The sequence below is a fragment of the Nicotiana tabacum genome, chromosome 10 (genome assembly GCF_000715075.1).
Source record: "Nicotiana tabacum cultivar K326 chromosome 10, ASM71507v2, whole genome shotgun sequence".
NCBI classification, from domain to species: Eukaryota; Viridiplantae; Streptophyta; class Magnoliopsida; order Solanales; family Solanaceae; genus Nicotiana; species Nicotiana tabacum.
Window position 1 is genome coordinate 55,629,056 of NC_134089.1, and position 8,299 is coordinate 55,637,354.

Sequence of the window (8,299 nt, forward strand, 5' to 3'; positions counted from 1 at the left end):
ACGTGGGCCCGGGGGTTGGGTTTTTGTTATAATATTGGGATTTTTGTTATAATTTGATTATTCTCGCTTGGGCTTCGATCCCTTAGCATATTCTAATATTATGATTCTGATTTTGGGTAGATTCGGTGCGAGTTGAGGCTGAGGCGAGAGGCAAAGGTGTTGTGGAGTAGTAATTCATCCGGTTTGAGGTAAGAAACTATTGTAAATCTAGAACTGAGGATACAAACCCCAGTATTTCAAAATGTTTTGATAAATGAGGTGACGCACATGCTAGATGACGAGCGTGTGGGCATGCACCGGTAGGGATTGTGACTTGGTCCGTCCCGTAGCGACTATTAATCCGCATACTTGATTTGAAATCTTATGATATCTCATATTTTAGACATTTATACTTTATTATGGGTTGTATGCCATGTTTGGGGCCTTGTGCCGACCTGTTGAGACCCTTAGGGGCATTTTTACTATCTTTCCTCACTCTATTTGTTTGAAAGCATATCCTCAGTCATGTTTTACATGTCTATTTTTTTAAAACTGGTTTTATCATTCTACTTCTGAAAATGTGAGAACTGCTCTAACTGAGTTTCCCTGATTTCTACTGTTATGCCCGAGTGGCTGTGAGGTTAATGCCTGAGAAAGGTTGAGGACCTAATGGTGAGGATTATAAATATTAGGGATCAGGATGCATGTCGCGACTATATATATATATATATATAAGGGCTCATTGCAGCGATATGACGCTTGGGCTGTATGAGCCCCACCAGAGTCTGTACACCCCAAGTAGGCGTAGTCGACTATAAACTATAGATCGGGCTGCACGCCGCAGCGGTTATTATGATTATTACTATTATGAGGTGTATTTGAGCCTGAGTGATGAGTGTGAGTACTGAGTGATGAGATATGAGTCACGAGTGACTGAGGTTTGCCCGAGAGGCTATATTTATGAGTGATACTTTGCCCGAGGGGCTCATTTATCATACTTTTGCTGATTTCACTCTTCTTTTAAAATAAGTCTCTGCTGAAAAACTGTTAAGTAAATGATTTCTAAGTATTTCAATTGAAACTGATGTTTTATGAAGAAACTGGTTTAAAACTGTTGAGTTTGATTTGATATTTTGTCTTTTACTCTTTTATATGATTTTTGACTGCTCGTCACTGCTTTCAGACCTTATTTACTTTAGTTACTTACTAAGTTGGCGTACTCACAATATTCCTTACACCTTGTGTGCAGATCCAGATGCCCGAGTGGCAGAGTGATGGTGCTCAGCATTGTCAAAGTTTGCCGGAGACTGCAAGGTAGCTGCATGGCATCCGCATCCCTACTTTCTTCCTTCCTATCCCTGTTTTTCCACATTTTAGACTTGTTATGTATTAGACAGTCCGATTTGTATATTTAGAGGCTCTAGACTCGTGACTCCAAATGTTTGGGCTGTGTTGGTTTAATGTTATACTGTTTTTCGCACATTTTAGTTGTTTTATACATTTCTTATGAGAATTTGAGATTTAAATAAATGTTAGGAAATGGTTTTATAAAAGAAATTATTGTGGTTGATGGTTTGGGTTGGCTTGCCTAGTATTGTGATAGGCGCCATCACAATCGGGCATTTGGGGTCGTGACATTGGTCTAACCTTAGCTTGAGGGAATAGGAGTTGTGGTCTTATTTTCTATGTATTAATTGTTGAGTACGACGTATAGGTGTTGTGACGAGTATCTATACGTTGGTGCCAAGCATGCCCATGAGTCTTATACCATGATTGTTGTGACCCCGTTATGTATTGTCCATGCTTAATATGATGACTTCTAATGTTGAACAAGGCTCATAGAGGTATTATTGGTAATTGAACATTGTAGAGTATTGGCTCAAGTTGAGAATTGAGTTATGAAGTAATTGTGGAAAAGAGAAGAGGTTTAGGATATTGCTTCTATTGTCGGGATATTATTGTTATACTATTGTTCCCTTGCCTGGATTTTATTGATTCCTTTTCCCGAATTGCTTTGTGATTGTTGCTTAGGTAAGAAAGAGTGTAAAAGCACGAAGGGTGATATCGTGCGTGATATTTGTGAGTGAGTGTTAATGCATGAAGGGGGATGTCGTGCCAATATTGTAATGGTAAAAGCACGAAGGGTGATGTCGTGCCATGATATGAGTGATAATGCACTGTCACGACCCGGATTTTCCACCCTCGGGAGTCATGATGGCGCCTACTAGTGAAAGCTAGGCAGGCCGACCATTTGCACAAATTACCTTTTCTCATTTTAGTTCTTTAACAAGTGTGAAGCAACAATTTATAGACAGCAGAAATTAAAACAAGCGGAAGAAACTATTAAACCATTTAAATAATCCCAATATAATTTCTAGAACAAAACTACCCAGAACTGGTGTCACGCTTCACAGACAGTGTAGAATTACTACAAACAAGGTTTGAAAATTAAATAATACACTATTTCTGAAATATGTAAATGAAACAGGATGAAGGGATAGAGGGAGACGTTGGGGCCTGCAGACGCCTACAAGACTACCTCAGAATCTCCGAGTGGACTGAAGGCATCCACCCAAGCTAAGGTTGCATGAAGCAACAGTGTGATGTTGATTACAGTTTTCTATATGCTATTTCTGTGTTCCTTGTTTCCTATTTTCTAAGGAAAGTCCATATTAGTGCGTGAGTTGAGCAGTCCCTTCCAGATTTCATGTTCCCTTTTGTCATGTTCGATTTTATAGCCTATTGGCACGTTGTGGTATCATATGGGACTTTTGATCATGATCGGGGTGGCTTATTGCCGGAGCAGTTCGTACTGGGTAAGATGATATTATTGAATCTATGATTAGTGCAGTCGGATTATATGAAGTATATTAAAGAGCAAAGATCATTATTTGGTTCAAAATGAGGTAATGGTTCTTGTCAGAAGTATAGACTCAATGATTTGTTGACTCGGCAGTTGGTTAGGAATTTCTACACATCTCTTCCGTCGTGGCAGTATTGTGAGAGTTGGAACAAGACTTATATATATCATGAGGTGCATTGTGACCATCAGATACGAGGAATGTCGGTTATTATGATCAGAGAATGTTATTATGGTCCTGTGAATGATGTGGTGCATGGTGAGAATTCAGCAAAGGCATGCGGTCATGTTCTGGTACCTCGTGTAGTGATTGATATTGTGTTCATATATTGGAAGCAGGCCTGGCAGAGAATTCTGGATGTTAGAATTGGGCTCTAAGCTTATTTTCTTGAATAAGAGAGAATATCTTAAGAATTTATCAAGCTAATGTGCTCAACTATGTTGTAGTAGCACGGGTAAGTGCACGAGGTTTTAAGTAGTGATTTCGGACAACTCCAGTACAGTTCTTAGCACGTTCGAGGACGAGCATATGTTTAAGTAGGAGAGAATGTAACGACCTGACCAGTCATTTTGAGCTTTAGTGCGTCGTTCAGTAGTTTGAGGCCATGAGCAGCTTCACTTCAGGTATTATGACTTGTACGCATGGTCGGAATTGAATTTCGGGAAGTACGGAGTGATTTGGAAAGAGAATTCTCATCCGGAAGCTTTAAGTTGAAAGAATTGACTAAGATTGGATTTTTGAGTAAATGACCTCGGAATCAGGATTCGAAGGTTCCAGTAGGTTCGTATGATGATTTCACACTTGGGCGTATATTCGGATCGGGTTTTGGAAGATCCGGGATCGTTTTGGCGCCTATTGTGGAAGTTAGCATTTTTGGAAGAATTTCATAAGTTTGGGTTGAAGTGTATTTCAGTATTCTCGATGTCCGGTTGGGATTCCGAGTTTGGGAATAGCTCCATATGGTGATTCTGGTATTGGGAGCGCGATCGGAAGTGAATTCGGAGGCCCGTGGGTCATTTTGGAGTCATTTGGCTAAAGATAGAAATTTGAAGGTTTTTGAGGAGTTTGACCGGAAGTGGACTTTTTGATATCGGGGTCGGATTCCGATTCCGGAAGTTGGAGTAGGTCCGTAATATTGAATATGACTGGTGTGCAAAATTTGAGGTCAATTAGATGTGATTTGATAGGTTTCGAAATCGATGTTGAAGTTTGAAATTCTAAAGTTCATTAAGCTTGGATTGGAGGTCGATTCATTATTTTAGCATTGTTTGATATGATTTGAGGACTCGAGCAAGTCCGTAATGTATTTTGGGACTGGATGGTATGATTGGTTGGGGTCCCGCGGGCTTCGGATGAATTTTGGATAGTTAACAGATCAATTTTTGGAAATTTGAAGAGGAAGAGAACAGTTGCCTTCTGGTGTAACCGCACCTGCGAGGCTTGGGTCGCAGGTGCGGAGCCGTAGAAAAGGCCCTTGGGTTGCAGAAGCTGAAATAGTCTGGTCAGGATGGGACTGCAGATGCGGTCGATTTGTCGCAGATGTGTGACCGCACCTGCGGAAGGAGAAGCTCAGATGCGGAAGCTGAGACTAGGAGGAGGAACGCAGAAGCGGATGGTAGATCGCACCTGCGGAACCGCAAAAGCGGTCAGTTGACTACTGGTGCAGAAATGTTGGAATCAGTAAGGTTGTTTAAAATGGGGGTTTAGCTCATTTCAACCTCATTTTCTCCATGGGAGCCTATCTTTGGGCGATTTTGGAGCTCCATCTTTGTCATCCATGTCAAGGTAAGTGGTTTCTACTAGATTAGAGTTAAATACTTGGATTATAAATGGATTAGAGCATGAAAATTAGTGAAAATTGTGGGTTTTTGGTGGAAGACCTAGAAAATTATATTTTAGATTTTTACCACAATTGTGGACATGAAATTGAGAGTAAATTATATATTTGAGTTCGTGAGGCCATGGGTAAATTTTATCTTTGAAAAATTTCGGAATCCGGACACGTGGGCCTGAGGGCGTTTTTGTTAACTTTTCGATCGGGGTTAGGAATTGTTATAAATTAGATTATTATGAGTAATTGAACATATATTAATGGATTTGCATAATTATTGGCTAGTTTTGGAGCGTTGTGCATCAATTTAAGTCTTTGAAAGGGTGTGGAATGCCGGTTATGGAACTTCAGAGTGAGGTGAGTCTTCTTTCTAACCTTGTAAGAGAGAATTGTCCCCATAGATGAATTAATTGGATTTATGCTCCTATTTGTGGGGGCTATGTACGCGCGAGGTGATGAGAGCCCGTGCGTAGCTACTATTATGTTTAAGTCCGGGTAGTCTAGGACCCAAAAGCATGTTATACTTGGAATAATTGTAATCTTATTGACAGTTGAATTGCTCAAAACATATCGAACGTGTAAATGATTTCTAAAATACTAGTCATCGTTTCTTGATTTTTAAAAGAGAAATTGTCTTTTCGTGGTTAATTTGCTCCTTAATGAGTTCTTGATTGGCTGTTTGAATGTGTTATACATTGTGGAACGGGCCGAACACCTCAGTAGATTAAATAGATGCATCTATGGTTCGCGCCACTCAACCCTATGGCAGTGCACAGTTTAAATATTGTTGGATCGGGCCATACGACCTCGGCATGATATGCACATGCTTGTATTGCTTGTCTTGAGAACTTTAAATGTTGATAATTGCCCCTTCCTAGCCAGAGATAAATTGATAAAGATAATGAAAAGTAAACCTTTGGAAATCCTTTATTATTTGAGAAGTTGTTTACCTGTTTTCCGGCTTTATGAGTTAAATTTTGCTTTATGAAATCCATGAATTCCTCACACTTTTTCTATACTATCATTGGACCATTAGTAAGTGTCGAAGTCGACCTCTCGTCTCTACTTCTTCGAGATTAGATGGGATACTCATTGGGTACACGTTGTTTTCGTACTCATACTACACTTGCTGTGCATTTTTGTTGCACAGGTTCAAGTGTGGCTAGTGGCTTAGTGGCATAGCGGCATGGTTGATTCAGAGATTTAGGTGAGCTGCACTTATCGAGATGACCCACAGCCAGCAGAGTCCCCTTCAGAGTATTTTACTGTGTTTTTCATTTCTGTCCACTTGTATTCTAGGCAGTTACTGTATTTTATTGCATTCTCTAGTAAATGCTCATGCACTTGTGACACCGGGTTCTGAGATGATTATGGGGTATCTTGTATTAACTTCTTAACATTCATATTTAATTTGAAACGATTATCTTTTACTGGTAAAATTGACGGAAAAATCATAGTTTTCAAAATTATTTAAACGAGAATTTAATTAAGTATTTTGGTTAGCCTGCCTAACAGCGGTGTCTGGCGCCATCACGACCCTTAGTGGAATTTTGGTTGTGACATGCATACTAACTCAAAAACATCATATGAACTTATCTGTGCGATCAAATCGCCAAAATAACACCTTTAACAACTAATTTAGCATAGAAATCTAAGAAAAACCTCAAAACTTTCAAAGTATTAATTTCTTACAACTACGGGTCCGAATCACATCAAACGACTTCCGTTTCTTACCAAATTTCACAGGCTCAACTTAAACCACATGTAAGACCTGTACCGGGCTCCGGGACCAAAATACAAGCCCGATACCAACAACTTCCAAACACATTTCATTTTCAAAAACTCATAAACATTCCAGAAAATAATTTTCTTTAAAAATTCATTTCTCGGGCTTGGGACCTCGGAATTCGATTTCGGGCACCTACGGACCTTCCGGGACCATCAAATCATCGGTCCATGTCCGTTTACCCAAAATATTGACCAAAGTCAACTTAAATTCATTTTAAAGGCAAATTTTATCATTTTTCACAGATTTTCACATAATGGCTTTCTGGCTATGCGCCCGGACTACGCATGCAAATCGAGGTGATACTGAAAGAGGTTTTTAAGGCCTCGGAACACAGAATTTATTTCTAAAATAAGTGATGACCTTTTGGGTCATCACATTCTCCACCTCTAAAACAACTGTTCGTCCTCGAATAGACATAAGAAGGAAGTACCTGAGTCGGGGAAAAGATGGGGGTAACGGCTGCACATATCGGACTCAGACTCCCAGGTCAATACCTCAGCAGACTGACCTCTTCACTGAACATGAACAGAAGGAAAATTCTTTGATCTCAACTGACGAACCTTCCGGTCTAGAATAGCTACCGGCTCCTCCACGTAGGAAAAATCCTTGTCCAACTGGATAGTGCTGAAATCTAACACGTGGGATGGATCGTTGTGATACTTCCGAAGCATGGATACATGAAACACTAGATGCACAGCTGATAAACTCGGCGGCAACGCAAGTTTGTAGCCACCTCTCCCACTCGATCAAGAATCTCAAACGGACCAATGAACCTAGGGCTAAGCTTGCCCTTCTTTCCAAATCTCATCACGCCCTTCATAGGCGATACCCAAAGCAATGCCCGCTCACCAACCATGAATGCCAAATCACGAACCTTATGGTCGGCATAACTATATTGCCTGGACTGAGCTGTACAGACCCTATCTTGAATAATCCTGACCTTGTCCAAGGCATCCTGCACTAGATCCGTACCCAACAACCGAGCCTCTCCCTGCTCAAACCATCCAACCGACGATCGACACCGCCTACCATACAAAGCCTCATAAAGAGCCATCTAGATACTCGACTGGTAGCTGTTGTTGTAGGCAAACTCTACTAAAGGCAAAAGCTGATCCCACGAGCCTCCAAAGTCAATGACACAAGCTTGGTGCATATCCTCCAAGATTTAAATGGTCCGCTCGGACTGCCTGTCCATTTGAGGATAAAACGCTGTGCTCAACTCAGCCCGTGTTCCCAACTCTCGATGAACTGCTCTCCAGAAATGTGAGGTAAACTACGTACCTTGATCCGAAATGATAGACACGGGCACACCATGAAGACAAACAATCTCCCGAATATAGATCTCAGATAACCTCTCGGAAGAATAGGAGACTGCCACAGGAATGAAATGTGCTGACTTGGTCAGCCTATCACCAATAACCCACACTGCATCGAACTTCCTCTGAGTCTGTGGGAGTCCAACAATGAAGTCTGTAGTGATACACTCCCACTTCCACTCAGGAATCTCAATCTTCTAGAACAAACCATCGGGCCTCTGATGCTCGTACTTAACTTGTTGACAGTTCAAACACCGAGCCACATATGCAACAATGTCCTTTATCATTCTCCGCCACCAATAATGCTGCCGCAAATCCTGATACATTTTAGTGGTGCCCGGATCAATAGAGTACCGGAAACTATGGGCCTCCTCTAAAATCAACTCCCAGAGTCCATCCACATTAGGCACACAAACTCAACCCTGCAACCTCAAAACTCCATCATCTCCTAAGGTAACCTGCTTGGCACCTCCGTGTTGCACTGTGTCTCTAAGGACACACAAATGAGGATCATCATTCTACC